Source organism: Monodelphis domestica, chromosome 2 (assembly GCF_027887165.1).
Source record: "Monodelphis domestica isolate mMonDom1 chromosome 2, mMonDom1.pri, whole genome shotgun sequence".
NCBI classification, from domain to species: Eukaryota; Metazoa; Chordata; class Mammalia; order Didelphimorphia; family Didelphidae; genus Monodelphis; species Monodelphis domestica.
This window is the reverse complement of record NC_077228.1, coordinates 100,381,495-100,400,369: the sequence shown is the minus strand read 5'-3', so window position 1 is coordinate 100,400,369 and position 18,875 is coordinate 100,381,495. Positions and strand designations below refer to the sequence as shown.

At 34.5% G+C, this 18,875-nt stretch overlaps 1 long non-coding RNA gene across 4 annotated transcripts in view; it reads left to right on the top strand.

Annotated features, from left to right (window-relative positions):
• Nucleotides 1–594: 594 nt before the first annotated feature.
• LOC103097316 (uncharacterized) overlaps nucleotides 595–18,875 on the top strand; it is a 106,579-nt gene continuing 88,298 nt past the window's right edge. For 2 of the 4 annotated variants that reach the window (XR_008916135.1, XR_008916136.1), the window contains exon 1: nucleotides 595–1,038. This is a non-coding gene — a long non-coding RNA (uncharacterized LOC103097316). The remainder of the gene's footprint in view (nucleotides 1,039–18,875) is intronic. The other 2 variants (XR_008916134.1, XR_461437.3) reach the window with 2 other exon arrangements.

The window sequence follows — 18,875 nt, the reverse complement described above, 5'->3', positions numbered from 1 at the left end:
TGCATCATCCAATCAGGCAAAGAAAAAAGGTTGCTCCATAGTGAAAAAAATATTGGTCTTCTTTATTCCTGGCTGGTTAAAATTGTTCCACTGCCGTTATTGAATTGTACATACCCTAGAGTGGCACAAAGTTTCTGCTTTCTCTAAACCTTCGTGGGACTAGAACACCAACAGTTATTCACAAAGGAAGTAGGATTTAGGGTAACCGCACTAATGAACACTGGACAACTAGACTGGAATTTCACGAGAAACAGCACAGTCATCAAAATATGATTGATTTGAAAGGATTTCCTTTGAAAAATCAAGGATTTCACATTAGGACTGAATTCTTTGAAGGCAACATAATGCTGATTTAGTCGCTTTCTGCTAGTGCCAAAGTTAGCTGCAAAAGAAAGCTTTCCTGACAGGCAAAGAACAGGCAAGACTGTAGAAGAGAAAAGGTGTGTGTGTGTGTGTGTGTGTGTGTGTGTGTGTGTGTGTGTGTGTGTGTGTGTGTGTGTGTGTGTGTTGTGTGTGTCTATGTCTGTGTTGGAGGTAGGGGGCAGTTGGGGGGTGAGCAGCCTAGGCTTCCATTCCCCACCCACCAGTCTCTGTGAAAGATGACTTCAGTCTCTTTCTTAACTAATTCTGTCACTGTAAAATCCTACAGTCATTCTTCCACACATAAAGGAAAATAAGCTCACTAGGTGGACCTAGATGCTTTCAGTTTTAACTATTAACCAATGGTGAAAAAGGCAGAATGCCTAAGTTATGCCTATGTGGCCAATAGGGTAGCTGTGTGTGTCCCACATGACTCCCTTCCCCTGTCTTTCACATGGGTTGCAATTTAGTTCAATTCAGAACTGCAGATAGTACAGCTTTCACAGAAGCGATGGGATGTCTGAGCACAAGTGGCTGACTTGGGAGTGACTTTATGAAGGACTTTTCTGCCTTCCTTAGGCATAAAACAACTGGAATTCTGCACCTGCATCAGAAAAGAACCAGACTGATTCTGCCACTCAGTAGCAAGAAATTCACACAGCTAAACGGTTTGAAATTGTAAGTATGATTTTTTTTTCATAAAGTGCCCTGATTTACATAGTTTATATGTCCTATGCATAAAGTATATGAGACTTTTAAAAAAACCATCTACCTGTGACTGTGGATATTAATGAGAATGCAAATTACTAGAAAAATCATTCTTGACCAGATGTCGTCTGTTTCAGTCCAAAAAAGATAAAAGAACAAAAAATAAATAAATAAAAGTCAGTCATCCCTTAGGGTTGTTACATGAGGCTGCTCGGCAGAACATAGCTATGTGCCCGCTTTGTTCATAAAGAAAACCTAAGGCAGACACATATGTATTTTGTTCTTTTCTATTGGGTCTCTGTGTCTAATCAGGTTTGAACTGTCCCCAAGAAAAATAAAAGACAAACTTTGCTGACTCCTTTGACAAGGGCACTATAGACTTTCCAGACATCTGACAGTTATTATAATTAGCAATGAAAGACAGCGAAGGCACTTGGGGGCAAATAGCTCTTAAATTTTGAACAATGGATCCAAGCCAGGGCTTGCTTTCTATTTATTTTTTTAACCGCCCTCTCCATTTTTATAGTATTTATAGTTTCTGGAAGGGTTGCAGAGCTTATTTTTAAAATAAGAAATAAAACCCAAACAGTTCTGCAGGAGTCTGAAATTGGTCAGTGCAATGGCAGACTGGAGAGACAGCTTTAATGTCTCAGATTCCAGCCTTCCATGTATAAAGAATTTTTTCCCCCTGAAATTCCTAATAGGGTGGAGTGAGGAGGGGGAGCTTCTTCGCAGCAGATTCCAGACGGAAAAATAATTTTAGGTTTCTCTTTCATCTTTACTGGCTAGCAAAAAGATATGATTCGCATCTGAGTTGCTTTTCACGTAAGATTTATGGACTTCAAATAGAAGCTTAAAAAAAAAAAAAAAGCAAAGCTCTTGGTTTTATTCTTAGAAAAGAAAATCTAACCAAATGGGTAAAATAGGCTGTTGACTTACCACTTCTGCCCTTCTACACGGGGATAATATAACCTAGCAGAGCCTTCTGCCTTTACTTCCAGAATCATGGAAATCTTTTAAAAGTTGCATGCTAAGAGTCTCCTGGGGGTGCTAGTTGGGGAGGGGGGGGCAGTGAAATCAAATCTGTTTTTCATGGATGCATCAGGGCTTGCTCAGTAACAAAGCATGGGAGGAAAAGAAGAGTTTGTGGGGCAAATGTTATTTTGGTGGTTTAAAAAAGCATATTAACTCTCATAAAGAAAATTATTGAAGGGCTCCAGACATGCCTAATTATGGCTTAAATAAATCTGCTCCAGCAGAGGCTTGTGTGTTCTAATTGGGGAGAGGAGGGAGGCACCGAGACTTTAGGATTAATTTTAAAGAAGGACTTCGACGTGAATTTTCACATAATCTTTTAAAAATACACCATTTAATTTTCTTTGTCTGCCCTCATGTTATCTACACCTCCCCCCACCACCGCCCACTGTGAGCTGAGACACCTGAAGGCTAGACATAATGATCAACAGAGCTCTAGCCTGTCTGGAGTCCACCAGGTTTTTTTTTTTTTCCTCCCCTCTCTACAATCAAGGAGCCTGCACGCAGCAATGCATGCCAAGCCTATTCCGCTGCTATGTGCAGATCAGGGATGGGAGTCTTACACACACTGCGGAAAGATTAAAGACAACAATATCCCCTTTCTCTTACCCTGGGCAGCCTCAATTTTAACCCTTTCAGTGCCCTCCAACCATATGCCTTTTCCATCGTAACCCAGGTCTCCAGAGACCCAATAACTCATGCAGCATATCATATACCCCCGCCTGACTGATTTAGAAACCAATTCCCTAATGCCATTCCACATCTGGATTATTTAGCATCATCAATACACTTCTCCACAAGGAATCGTTTGCTTATAAAAGCACAGTGAGGGTGGTTGGAATGAATTCTGCAGCAGGAAGACTGCAAAAAGTCCGAGGTTAATGGGGAGTGACTTCCAAACCTTGCAGTAGATTACAGCATAGCTGATGATGCCATTCATGAAGGCATGAAGGTCTCTCTCTCTCTCTCTCTCTCTCTCTCTCTCTCTCTCTCTCTCTCTCTCTCTCTCTCTCTCTCTCTCTCTCTCTCTCTCTCTCGCTCCCGCCCTCTCATTTCCCCCTCCCTCCCAACTTCTATTTTCCCTCTCTTTCTTTCCTCTATCTTCCCACACCCACACCCCATTTCTCTCATCTCTCTCTTCCTCTTCTCCTTTTTCCCTTTCTCCCAAAATACTCATGCAGTTACATCAGAGAGAAATCCAAATTTTCAGATGATGTCATCACTTTCCCAAATTTTGCCTTCGTGGGAAGCATTTCCAATCACCAATGTCTCTTCAATTGGGTGTGTGACCATAAGAAGTTCAGGTATTTGTGGGGTTAAACTACACCCACGGGCAACCCGTATTAGAGTCTTGGCCATCTCTTAAAGATGTGTCCATATGGCACTCTGGCACTCTGGTCACATTTATCACAATAAGATAGGCAGTTTCCCTGGGTCTGGAGAGCTTTGTTAATATAATGGTTGTGTTCACTTCTATTCCAGAGGTGACATAAATAGGAAGAGAAGATTTAATAAAGAATTTTTAGGTTTTCTGAAATAAAAGATATTAAATAAAGTGACATTTGATTGTGATTTTGCTTTTTCTTGCTATATAAAATGCCCTAAAATGAACCTTGCTAATAGCAATTTCCATAGAGGGAGAAGAATGTTATGCCAAATGAGTTGTAAAGAATGATGATTTCATATGTTTAACTATCTGTACATGTTCTCATTGGATAGTGGGTGGGTTAAATTTTTTCCGGGCTGGGAAATTTCCTGTATTTATTTTCTAGCATTTTTAAGATTCCTATAAATTACAATTGCAGTTCACCTTCTTATATGCGTATTTTTAAAAGTACAACACAACAGTATTTTCCTAAAAGTCAACTGAATTTTATTAATACAATGCAATGCACATACAAGCATGCATATAAAAATTATATATATCAGAAAACAATTGTTCACCATTTTAATATACAGATTTGGTTCAATTTTTACATGTTAAAATATCTCGACATTTCATGCTGTGTACTTATTGAAGAAAAGCGTATATTTTAAGAGGACTTTCAAAATATTTGTAAAGTGTTCTAATATATCAAAGAGGTATGAACTTTACTAAATTAATGTGACTTTAAAAATCAAAACAATCAAAAATGATTCCCTTCTTTAATATTGCTCCTGTTGAAAAGGTTATTCCATAAGATATAACTTTATCAGTTGACACGTTATGAACTTAGACACAGAACAGGTCACACAAGTTGGGTGACATTCTATGTGGGAAGACTCTGAACTAATATGTAACTTTTTGGACAAACACTTAGGCCTCAATTTGTAATCTCTCCATGGGCAGTTCTTTTAGGAAAGCCTCAAAGTTCTGCCTCTGAGAGCTGCAGAACTCATTTGGATTATTAAAGAAAGAAAAAATGGATAAACAGTAGGATTGAACTTTCAGTTACTTTGTGACAACAGAACACAGAACCACCCAGTGAGGTACAGGTTACTAAAAGACATCTTTCAAAGAAATAGTCAAAACTACGTAACTCCAATTCAAGAACAAGTATTTTTTCAGTGCATTACTGAGAAAGAACAATTTATGAGAGTACAGTTTGCTCTTATATTCAATGGCAGGGTACACAGCACTGCATGGATAAATGCATCAATGGATGTGTGATATGGAAGATATATAAAAATGTATATTTCATGTTATATTAGAATGCATCTCTCCAAGCTCATTATTTTCTTCCTCTTCTTTAAAGCAAAATTACCATCTTGTTTAAATACACATAAGCTATGCAGGTGATGTGTGTTTTGTTTTTTTTAATTAGCAAAGAAGTTTACTGGTTGGTGGTTTTTTGTTGTTGTTGTTGTTTTTTAATATGTGATAGAAAAACCAGACTAATATGTGTTTTACAGTTTGAATTTCCATATGTGTCAGCTGAACAGAATTTGGGTAGAGAAATCAACTTGTACTTAGCACGAAAAAACATATAAGTGACTAAGGATATATTTTGATCATTATGTACTTACTGTGCATCATGCCTCATCTAAAAAATATTAGTTTTGAATCTTATAAGGACTGGCTCAAAATATTGCACTTATTTAAAAAATTGAAATATTCTCTGAATCCAAGTGTTCTCTTCTTTCTCCTCACCCCCAAATACTTTCATCATGTTCCTAAAAAGTAACTTCAGATTTGTGGATTCTTCCTGAAAGTATAGTTTGACTTTTTCTCCCCTTGGTCCATCTACTCCTTTGAAATATAGACAATGTTGCATTGTGTGTAGAATGCATGGGAACATCAAGTGAGTGGAGAAACATTTTTTCCCCTAACATTTTTCTCTTTAAGTATAAACGCAGATTTTTTCATGGAGTGGAAACAGTTCAAGATTCTTTGCACAACTTCTAGCAGATCAGTTGCAAGGAGCAAAAGTGCTCTGAGAATGATTGAAAGCTTTAGGGCCAGAACCTCAGTGAAGCTCAGTGAGGCACTGGGGTCAAATGGGCTCATGCATCACAGATAGGAAATGGACTGTGCCATGCATTTTTCTAGATTTTTTAAAAAGTGCACACATTTGTGCTATTTGCTAGAAACAGATTTGAGGTTCATTTTTAAGCATTATCTTTCCAAATATCAAGACTGCAAGTGAATGTAAATGAAATTCTGCATGGTATAGCTAGACCAGATGGCCACGTGCTCTTTTCTTATTTAGATGAGACTTTTCCTTTCAATAACATCTTTCTTCCTGACCTGCTTAAAAATTCCAGCGAATGAAATCAGCACAGGATTTTCAATTCTAATTGACCATGTGCAGAGGAAGGGCTAGTAGAGAAATCAGTAGGGCCATTGTGAGGTTCCCTGCATCAATCTTGCCTTTGTGTTTTGCCCTTACTAGCCAGAGCCAAAATAATTAAGAATATTTAATTTATATTAGTTTTGCTATGACTACAAAACTAGCTAATTCCCAATGTAAATTACTTGAGTCACTACTTCTGCCCTTTCAACACCAGTAACCAGGAGATGATTCTCATACATGTATACACAGTCCCTCTTTCTCAGCCATCTGGGCAAACAGGTTCTGAGTTAATTCTCTGAAATAAAAAAAAAAAGTCAAAGAAAATTTAGTGTAGTGGTTGAGGTAGGCTATGAATATAATAAAATGTCATAAATTTCCTGAAGTTGGCACCAGAAATGACTACAGGAAGTTATAGGAAGGGATCTTTATTTAATTTTTATTTTTAATTTGGAGGAAGAAAGAAATCTGCTTAACCAAATGCTTATTACTCCAGAAGCTTATTCCATCCAGGCAGAAGCTTGGGCCATAGCTTCTTCATGATGTTATTACCCAGGCATTTGGAATTAGCTTTAGCAAGTAATAGCATGGTATGCAAGAATGGCGCTCTCATTTAATGAGGCTTAACAGAGTTCGCTTATGTAGTTGAAGTATTCTTAGCCAGCACATCCATGAAATATACAGAAGAGACAGAAAATGCCAAGATTAGGAGGTACTGACTTATGTCTGTTATTTAAGTGCATTCGATATATTGAAGATACCATACATCAAAAAGTAGTTGTTTGTTTTATTCTTCTAGTTAGTAATTTACTAAAATAGCCATGCTGATCTTGACTGATGCTAAAAAAAGATTCTGAGAGAACTTTTTAAGTTTTTTAAATTAAGAATAGACACAGTGGAAATTGAGATCATTTTCCAGGTAAAGACCTTAGTTGGACTTGGGTCAAAATCAAACATTAGATATATGCAGAGTTAAGAAAATCCTCAGGGGAAAAATGCTAACAGGAGGCAAGCCTTGGAAACAATGGGATAAGAAGTAAAGTCTAAGAAGTCAGTATTCAAGATATTTTATTAATATATATATATATGCAAGATGATTGATAAGTATTTCTAATGTTTCCATATTTTAATTTTCTACATATGTAAAAAAAAAGTTGAGATGAAGAGGGGATTGAGAAAAAAATAAATTATATTTTTTAAACTTGTAGCTGCTGTTGAACAAATCTTAATGCAGATAACCATAGCTCGCTCTCATTTGGGGGGCTCTCTTCTTTAGGCACCATAAGAATGAATAATTTTTTTAATTTCATAGGCTCATTGAATTTTTTCCTTTGTGTAGAGGAATATGTTAAATTTTCATTTTATTAGCTCTTGCAATAATGATAAATATCACAGTGAAAATTTCATCATTAAAAATGAACTCCAACAGAAGCAGGAAAGTAGTTGGAATCAATGTGACATAATAAAATGCACCCTACATCTTCAATCAGAAAATTTGGATTTAATATTAGCTGGGCCATTTACTCTCAGTGGGATCTTAGACAGGCTATTTACCAACTCTGGACTTCAGATTTCCTATTGGTAAAATAAAGGGCATGGGCCCAAAATTGCTCTCTAAGTTTTCTTCCACCTCTAGTCTTAACATTCCATGAAGCTAAAACTGACTATATGTGATTCTAAACACAAAGGACTTTCTTAAAGCCACCATCTTCTGCAATGATAACATTTTTGTTACACGTGTATGATGCCGGGCCACATAAAGCATGATAAGTCCCTGCCTCTGCTAAGCCTTTTTCATTTCTTTGTAGTACCATGAAACATAGGGTACTTTAGACATACTTCTGTTGTCAAATCATGATTAAGAACAAAATCCATTTGGAAAATAGATCTCAATTGATTGGTTTTAGTTCTTGTTTTTTTTTTGTCTTTTTACTCTGCCTCCCAGAATGAACAAAATATACTGTGGGTCTTTAGTCCAGAAAACAACTCAAAGGTGAAAAAAAGAAGTAAGAAGAATGTAAAGTTTCCAGTATTGATTGAGCATTTCACAATCTCATTTTTGCTGTCCATTGACCAGATTATAATAACTCATCCAATAACTTCTATATATTGGATAAAATACTCAAAATTCATCTAGTGTCATGATTTTATATGATTGAAGCTATAAAAATTTTTAGTAGAACCATAAACTATATTCTTTTCTCTTTGTATTGTTATCTAATAAATAGAGCTAACTCTTAATTATTCATAATCAAGAAGTATCATGGATAATTCCAGGGAAGAATGACACCTTAAAGTTATTTTCATATGTGTTTGGAATATATTTTTGCATTTTTAATTTGCCCATGGTGGTTGGAATTTATAGATTATTACAAGTATATATACATTATATATGAATATGTATATTAAAGATAGGATCATAAATTTATAGCTAGAAAGACCTCAGAGGCCATCTAGTTTAACCTACGTATTTTATAGATAAGGAAACTAAGATCCAGCATAGTTAAATGACTTACCCAAAGTCATAGTGTTAATAAGTATCAGAGGCAAACAAAATTTGAACTAGTTAGTGCTTTTCCTTTCAATCTGGTCCCAGGAAAAGCTCTAGCCAATATTAAGTTATTAAAAGTGCACAATACCTGCCTATGATATCATCTCTCTTTCTATACTGGGGGACTAGATTTAACATTGGGAGACCAAGATGCCAGGGAATATGGTTTCTTTTTCTCTTCTGAGACATTAATTTTTATCCACTTCTAAATTTCTTATTCATAGTTACATGGTTCCTAATGATCCTATGAGGTTTCCCACCACTGTCTCAGTTCTAAATTTTTCCACTTAAAATTTTAACCTCTGCTTAATGGCCCTTACAATTCAGTCTCAAAACTTCACCATTATTTTGAGGAAATGTATGCCTAGGAGCTGAGGAAGGATGGGTAATACCAAAGCCAGTTTTGATGTCTTGAAATTCACAATCCTTCAGTTTATAAAACAAAAATCACAGTGTAATCAAATGACTTTAGTTTCTTCAGCTGGTCCCTTCTCCATATTATCTGCCCAAAACTAAGATACCTGATCAATACTCTCTTTTTCTAGACTTGGGGAAAAGTTCACACCTTCCCTGAAAGGAGTAGCCAGTTTAACTTAAAAGGCCTTTTTTTTGTCAGTACTCCTGCTGGATTTAAGTAAACAAGATCTTGCTTATATCAACAAAGAATTTAAGGAAACCAGTAGGTGATAATGCCAATTCGAATTTCAAAGTGAGATTTGTATTAGATAATCTGAAATTCTAGTAATTTGCTCATAATAGTTGAGTTTGGAAATGCGTTCTTTGACATGAGGTTTAAGTCATGAAATTCTCTAAAAATCTCTTTCTTTTTAAACTATTTTTAAGGAAGGATGCAGTTTAATGAAATATATAATACATATATATATATATATAAATCTTATGTTATATCATTGTATGATAGTGAAGTTATTTTACAAACACTGATTGCTATTTTTCAATTCAGCAATTTCCCTAGACATTATTGAAAGCATATAGAAGTTTCATTGAATTAAGTTGGTCATCAGCCAATAAATATGCAGGCTATATAGAAAGGGAGGAGCTTAAAAAGTGAGTGATGACAATGCTAAGGTAAAAAATCTCTTTTGGTTGGTCAAGAGATTTCCAGAGCTTAGTTTTTCTGGTCTCTACATTAAATGGAAGGAATGGAAGAGTTTTTTGATACCGTTTTTTTTTTTTAAAGGAAGGCTAAGTCACTGGTCATTTGGTTGTATTTATGGATTACTACATTTTGAAAAGAAGAAAACCAGAGTTGTAAGATGACACTGCAGGGGATGTCTGGACTTTTCAACTGAGTCTAAAGTCTGTTTAGTCAATGCCTTAATGCTTGTTTTTGACCTTTGCCCTCTTCACTCCTCCCTGTTCCAGGTGCAACATTTTTGCAAATACTTTACCATTACTGGAAACTTTGTACAGGTTTCACATGCTGTTTAAATAAAATATCCTGCGAGGGGGGTAGAGGGGAGAGAGTGTGAAACTAGCATATAGATCTGCTTTCCAAGCTTCAAGAATTTAAGAGCTTGTATCAACTTGTGCATATCTTCTCATAATTAATAAAAAAAAAACTTGCTGTATATCTCTGCTTAAAAAATAATTATGAGAAATAACTACCCAGATGTGAAAGTTTAATTTAAACTGGCAGCATATTTCCAGTTTTGGTCAATTTTAGCAAGAAGATACATGTACTACATTAAAGAGTGATACTTTTAATATTTCTTTAAGTTAATTTCCTTTGCAATGTAATGGTAAACAGAAACAAGAGTGCATATTGTTATAAATCTTTGAAACAAACCGTGGATTTTTTTCTACTAAAATTAATTAATTTCTCCCACAATTTTTCATTGTACAGTTTGGAAACAAAAACCAGAAATACTTAGAGTTACAGAATGCATTTAAAGAGACTTCAGAGACCACTTTGCATAAATGCCAGGGAGGACAGATGACTTCCCCAGGGTCACACAGATAATTAAGTGTAGAGCCTGGATTAGAACTCAGATTATTTTTACGATCCCTCAGCCAGTGCTCTCTCCACTCTACTTGAAATACCTAAAGTTCTATCCTGAAATCCAGAAAAACCTTAGATGAATTCAATTAAATAACATTCAGCTGTGCCTGTGCATAGGTGTATACAAATGCACGGAGAACAAGATGCTTAACATTCTACCCAAAATAATTTTAATTTGAACAAATGATTGCCCAGATGTACTCTAAAGTAATATAAAGACTGAAAAGATATTCATCAAGGCTAGCACTTCCAGCACTTCCAAATGAAAAGGAAAACTTTAGTCATTCCAGATGTTTTGTCTGCATGATATAAAACATCCATTTATTTGCACAATTTTACATAGAACTTTTTTTTACTTTTGTGCTGAAGGTTTGCTTTTATGTAAACTTAATCCAACTATCCTAAATTATGTAAAAATTAAATAAGATTTACAGAAGAAATGACACAAGACATTCCTAACTTTGGAAGGCAATAGGCTTTTTAATTATGTGTGTATATGTACATACATATACACCTTTACACAAGCATATACACACAATTATACTTAATTGCTTTTTAAAACAAGAAGAAATAATAAAAAATTTAACATAAATTATTTTCTGAAATGCCAAGTATATAATCATTGATTCTCCTTAAAATATTAATGGGAATGATACAACCACATGGCCAGATTCAGTGTTTTGGAATTAAAAATAATTATAGTTGGTCTGATCAGCTTTAACTTAATTTTAACATGCTGATCAGGAATGAAGACTTTGGAATGAAAGTCTTCTTCAGGGTTTGCAGAAAAAGGGAGAGCATGTAGATTTCCATTTTGTTGAATTTAGAAATAAAACTGGGACAAACTCAATGCAAACCCTTCAGATGAATTTTTTCCTCAGGTATGTGAAGTATCACCATTTCACATTTTAACTCCCACCCCTACCACGTTCATGCTAAGCTCTTGATCTTGCTGAGGGAACAAGATGAAAATGATTTAGTTAACATTAGCTTTAAGATAGATCAGAAATGTTTCCTTGTAAGCTGCACACATTCATGCATATACATATATGCCCCGCATTGCACAATAGGTTAAAATACAGCACTTTGCTTGTTCTAACCACTCTAAATGAGGACTAAAATTGCCAGCAGTTGAAACAACAAAGCAACATAAGTAATAGTTGAAGTTAGGCGATCTATTTACAGGCTGCAGTTTGAACTGAGTATTAGACTGGTTTCCCCAAATATTAGGACCATGCATTCATGAAAAGTTGTTTAAGAAGTAGTTTCCTATGTTGAACAGTATCTCTCTATTATCTTGTACTAAACCATTGGGGGAGGGATGGAGGCCTATCTGGACTGCCTTCATTTGCTGCCACAGTAGTTGTAAGCTTCATTAAAATAAAATGTCATAAGGAGCACATTGGTTGCATTAATTTAAGCTTCCTCAGAAGAGAACTTCAGAATTACATGAAGGTGAGTTTAAATGCAATGCATTTCCTCTCCCCCCTCCTCTGTTCCCCCTTGTCTGCCCTCCCCCATCCCATTCCATTAATCTGGTTGTTGTATGTCAGAGGATACTTCCCCCTCCGTTTTAAATTGAAATCCTGATCTTGCCTAAAGGTGGAAATGGGCAACTGGATTACCTGTGGTTAGATACTTGAGATCATTATCCACTGAAACCATTTTCAACTGACTTTTCTAAACTCTGTGTTCATTCAAGATTAGAAAATTGGTATTTACTACTAGTTCTTTACTCCAGGCAACCTCTTTGACCAACATAGACTAAACAGAATACAAAAATATGAAAACAATCTGAGCAACTCCATCTTCCTTCCAAGTACAAAGTGTGTATGTAGTCCATTGTGAAACTTGAAGAATCTGACTCATTATTCTTTTCACTGTGTCTGCAGTCTATATGTAAAAACTAACATGACTGTTTTGACTAAGACCTCTTTTCATTTCATATTTTTAAAGAAAAGTTTTGACATTAAACCGTTTTACAAAATCTCAGGAAAATGATTTGATTTTTTTTTCCTTTTAGAGGGAGTCAAGTAATCAAGGTTTGCACGTGCAAACAGAACTTTGGCTTGATTTTCTTTTAAAAAAAAACTAATGCCCCCATAGCACCACAGGCAAATGTGAATTGAGGATATTGTTAGGCTGCTATTAATGGGCTATCCTTTCTGGTCACAGTGGTCAGTAAGGTACCTTCTGGGGGCACATTAGCTTTTGCTAAAGTTTAAAACTCAGCAGTGATCTATATAAAGTTATTTTTATTGACTGATGTCAAAAGGCACTTACAGGGTTTTGGTTGTCTCAGAGAGGCATCTTTGTTTGGTGCCAGAATTTACAGTGTACCTGAGAGAAATTTTTTGCCATTATCCATTTTCAGTGCCAAGTTATAGGGCCACATTCAGGGTTGTTTTTAGCCCTCTTCTTGATAGCTGGCAAATCACTGGAAAAGTCTATACTGAATGCTTGGAACAACATTTTTTATCCCTAAAGATGCCAGCATTCTTTCCATCTAAGTATTTTTCCTGTGAATGACTCTCATTTATTTGTTTCTCTTTATTCTAGAATTGTAACCTATTAGCTTCTATCCTAAGGCTTCTAATTCATTCTTTTTGTTATTTTTTAAGTTGCCATTTATTTTTATTTATGTATATTTCATAATATAAAATTAACACAACCAAAATATAATACATATGATTTGTTATATATGTGTAATAAATTATATTAAATATACTTAGGTAATGGAAACAAATTCTCACCTTGTTTATGGCCAAACATTTTCATCTCATTCTTTTTTTCTTCCTCCTTCCCACCTCTCCTCACTCCCTAAGAAGGTAGGTAATATGATATAGGTGGTACATATATGTCATATAACACATATTTCTCTGTCATGTTGTGAACCAAGACACATATTGCTTACATTAGTCAAAAATTCCTGGAGGGAATAAAGTGAAGAATGGTATATTTTAATCCACATTCAGAGTCTGTCTGTTCCTTAAATTCATTTTTGATTAGGGAAACATGATATAATGGATGGAGGTTTGGAATTAAAATTAAGAAATAGGAGAATTATTCTCAGGACATCTACAAACTGGATCTGTGATTTTGGACAAAGTCACCTCTGCAAGCTTTAGTTTCTTATCAATAAAACAATGGATAAGAGTTAACTTGGCATCCTGATAGAGAGCTATCCTTAGAGTAAAAAACAAAACAAAACATGGATTAAAGAATGATCTCTGATACATACTGTATTGGCTGTGAGACCCTAGGTAATTCACTCACCTTCTCAATGCTTCAGGCCCATTCCCTAAGACTAACTTGCAGACCTGATGCTGGCAGGCATTATTAGAGAGGATTTGTTCCCCAAGACTTCCCCTATACCAATAAAATTCCAGGTTTAGGCCAAACTTTCCTCAATTTCATCCAATATCAAGAGGTTTGAACTAGATGATCTCTGATCTCTCTTCCAGATTTCTGAGTCAGAAAACATGTAAACTTTTAAGAAGTTACCCAAGTCTGAATTCTTTAAGTGACAATAACTTCATAAACCAGAGAATTAGTTTATCTCTTTCCTTTTTATTATATTCATAGCTAAATTCTTTAGTGCCTTTGCTGTGTTTCTTTCTTTTCATTCTTTTGATTTTATACACCCTATACATATCTTCTCCACGATCATTCATTGCTTGATTTTTTCTGCTTTCATACTTTAGTTAAAATGTATCATATAGAGAATGATAAAATATAAGGAACTTTATAGATCATCTAGTCTAAAATCCTTACTTTATCAAGAGGCAAGCTAAAGCCAATAATAATATTTGGATCTGTGCTTTAAGGTTTGCAAAGCAGCACCTACTTGATCACATTTGATCCTTACAACATACTTCCAAGGTGAGTACTGGAGAGATTTTTTTCCCCCTATATTTTAAAAATAGATAAACTGAAGCTCAGAGAAGTTAAATCACTTCTTCATGGCTATATAACTAATTCATGTCAGAAAGAAAGTTGAGGGGGGCAGTTAGGTGGTTCAGTGGATTGTGAGTCAGGCCTAGAAACAGGAGGATCTAGGTTCAAATCTGGACTCAGATATTTCCTGCCTGTGTGTCCCTGGGCAAGTCACTTAACCCCCATTGCCTAGCCATTACCACTCTTCTGCCTTAGAACCAACACATAGTATTAATTCTAAGAAGGATAATAAGGGTTTTAAAGAGAAAAAAAAAAGTTAAAACTCAGTTCTCTTCTGACTTCTAAGTCTATTGCCCTTTCTATCATAGCAGATTACCTCTATTCCCTAGAAATGCCCCAGCAATTCATTCTGTACTATTATCTTTGGGGTAAATCCTGCTCATCCACAAAAGTTGGGTCATGGTATACACCTTCAATTACCCTGAACCATTCACTCTATATAATATAATATAATATAATATAATATAATATAATATAATATAATATAATATAATATAATATAATATAATATAATATAATATAATATAATATAACATAACATAATATAATATAATATAATAGGAAAACAACCAATAATTGCATCTCTATTTTAGGGCCACAGCAATTTGATGTAACCATGAGGCTTTCCCGATAGCTGATGTGGACAGTGAAACTTTGAGTAATAGCATGGAAATCATTCAAAATGAACCTAAAGTTTATCATATTTTGTGCTAAAAAGAATAGTTGAGAGATATACGCAACTGGTCAAATTTGTCTCAGTAACAGAATAATTACATAGAATGACAACATATTAAAAGGCTTGGAAACAGATTAAAATGAATGGTGGAATTGTCAATGTTGGTATGGCCCTGGCCTCCTGGAAGATTCAATATATATCTTCTCTTTAGAGCTGTTGAAGATATGTTGTATAAAGGTACATGTCACATACTTAAATATATTGTTTACTCGATTGCACATATTTTCATAGTTCAGAAGAAAAAGTTTAGCACAAAGGCAAGATTCATTGATCTCACAAGATCATTGAGTTAGAGGTCTAAGAAATGTATGATGATAATGTGAGGAGAATTATATAGAATAAGAAGTATGATAAAAACCTGAGAAGGAATGGAATTAAATTTGTAAATAGAAAAAAATTGATTCTGAGGATTGGATTGAATTTATCATTTTTAATCCAAACTCAAAAACAATTTGATTATGGCATATTTATATATGGTTTATATGAAATGATGATTAATATCAGAGGTCATACCTATATTATATACTTAATGGTAGGTTTGAAGCACATTAGTTGAATATTTATCCTCAAATTGCCCTATATACTCCATGGAAGTAATATATTCAATTTACAATAGATTTTTTTTAATTAAAGGTTTACCTTCATAAAAACTGAGAAGGAATAAGAGAATACAGCAATCAGAGGTTTAAAAAAAGGAAAGACTAGAATAGAATGCCTCAAAATGTTATTTTTTAATTTGATATTTGGGGGATTACTTATTTATTATAATTAACTCCCTATTTTTGGAAGGATGATATAGTTTTTTAAGAAATCATAGACTTGGAAGGACCTTAGAAATTATCTAATCCATGTCTTTCCTTATTCAGATAAGGAAACTGAGGTCTAAAGATGTTAAGTAGCCTAGGTAGGACTAGAACCAAGATTTCCCTGAATTCTAATATAATTCTTTTAATTTTTTTTCAGGAATCTTTTTGAAATATCTATCCCCCACTGTACATGCTTTGCTCAGCTCACTGTTTAGTTTAGATCTAAATGAAAATGATTATAAATTAACACATTTTTGTTCATTGAACAGGTAAAAGATTTTCTGACAAAGGAAGGTGAAGTTTCTTGGTAGAATAATCACTTATTCTACACTAGAATAGCTTATTTAAGTCAACAGAATTCTTATCCTGAACTGTCTTATAACAAGATACAAATACAAACCACTTATTTTTTACTTCAGTTTTCTTTTAATTAGTAAAAGAAGGCTGACTACTTCTTAGAGGACTGTTGTAAACAACAATGAATACAAAATAGATCGTAGATATAAAGTTGGTTTGAAAAGTATTAATCATATAAATGCCAGGCAGAGATAATTTGGTGAAAAATTATCTCTCATCTCCCCTTCAAATTTACAGAGACAGTCAAGATATTAATTTGTAAGGCAAACCTATATATTAAATATAATTATACTAAACATATCAGTCCAACTGTCCATTTATAATTTCCAGCACATTTGTTTTAGCATGTGAAGACTCCTATAAAATTAATTTTAACAGTATTTGATAACATTTGTGAAGAAGATAGATCATCAGACATGGAGTTAGAAAGATTTGAATTCAAATTTGACCTCATATGCTTCCTACTTGTTCAATTAGTTCCCTGGTTAAGTCACTTAACCCTTGTCTGACTTAATTTCCTCATATAAAATTAATATTAACATAATAGTTGAGCTATCTTTTTGGCATCCCCAAAGCTATATAAAATAGTTAGATTATTATACTAGTATTGAAGAAATAATGGAACCCTCAGACAAATGGCTCCGATGTTTCAAACATGGAGAATTTATGAAAAGGCTTAGGCAAGAATTACATAAGATAAAAAGGAATAGATCTTAATAGACATACCTACGAGAACAGGGATCCATTTAACCTATTTATTCATTCACACTTTGAAGATATTTATAAAAGAATGAGTTATTTTGAAAAAGTTGGGGTTTTTTAGTTGTTGTCATTTGGACTCAGGATTTTACAAATGTGTGGAAACCCCTCTTCATTATTGCTATAAATGAGAATTGCCATGGATACTCAGATTTAGTGACTTTTCTATGTCCACATAACTAATTTATGTCAGACAGAACATGAACCCTGAAGTTCCTTACACCAAGACCAGTCTTTTATCCATTGCTATATGCTGTGTCAATTATAATTCAAAGAATTTTAATCCCCATATTAATCATAAAATCAAGTTTATATTTGTAATATAAAATACATTATTTTGTTTATCCAATTAAAGTAATCATACTTAAATTGGGGAGTATTCAACCTAAGATATTTTAGTAAATGCACTATAATGCTGCTTTTTAATGGTCTTTACAATAGAGCACAATTGTCTCTTAAGACATTGCTGTCTTGGACCCCATCTAAAGGGATTTAGATACTGAAATACAAAAAGACTTTGTTTTAAATGTACCTTATTGGGTTATATCAGAGCAAAGATTCTAAGAATAATGTCATGGAGAAACCCTGGCATAGCTTACTTATTATCATTTAACAAAAAATTACTGAATGCTGTCTAATAAAGTCGATTGATGAGTTCCATAAGGCAACTAGCATGGGGGAATGGGAAGGAGAAAGATGATAAATTCTGGGAGCAGCAACTTAGAAATGAGAACTTTTGATAATGGCTGTGTATGTTCTTGCATTTTCTAATGCCATTACAAAGAAACCTCCGTTCAAAACTGGAAAATTAGGTGAAATGATGATTACTGTAATCCTCTCTGTTTATTTTAGACTTTTGCCTTCCATCTTAGAATTAATACTATGTATTGGTTCCAAGGCTGAAGAATAACTTGCCTAGAGTCACATAGCTAGGAAGTATGTGAGGTCTGATTTGAACCCGGGACCCTCCATTTCCAGGCCTGGCTCTCTATCTACCAAGTCACTTAGCTGCCCCAGCACTGTAGTTCCTTAAGCATTAATCACTTGGTTTCTTTAAATATGAAATTGTGGCTCAGATCAACTTCCCTCTAGTATAGAAAAGATGTGGGTTTTTTTTTTTTTACTATTTAGGATCAAAGAGTTAGGTTCCCCAGGAACTTTCAAGATCATTTAATGAATTTCCATATAATTCATGCCTCCATTCATTTTACAGATGACCTATTTAAACTATTATTGTCTTCCCATGGATCTCCAGTCCTTTCATTCCTCAATTTTTCTGGAGTATCACTTCTGCTTTGACTTTACTTTCCCCTTTTCCCAAATCTTGACCAATGTAGTTAACCAGTTCAGTTCAACAGTATCCTTTGCTCTTGAATCCCTTGCTCCCGCTTTTTTTCTATCGTTTACAACTTGCCCAACCCTGAATCTGGATCACCTCCCATATGTATTTTCTTTTCCTACACTTTGCTACTAATTGGTGCTTGAGAGACAACCAGCTTAACTGGTCCACTATACATTTTTGTTTTAGAATCTCAAATGAGAGCTCTCCGACAAAAGATAACCCTTTTATTCTTTCTTAACAAATTCCATCATACTCCCTACAAAGGCTGTTCCAAACGTTTTCTTTCCCTGCCCCTCCTTCAGCAAAATACTTCACTGTATACTTTGCCAAGGAAATTAACTTTCTTCTCCATGAACTCCCTCTCTTCCTCTTCTCAGAATCAATAATAATAACAAGTATTTATATGGTACCTAAGAACTTTACAAATAACATTTGATTTTCATAAATCAAATTGGGATATAGGTGCAATTCTTA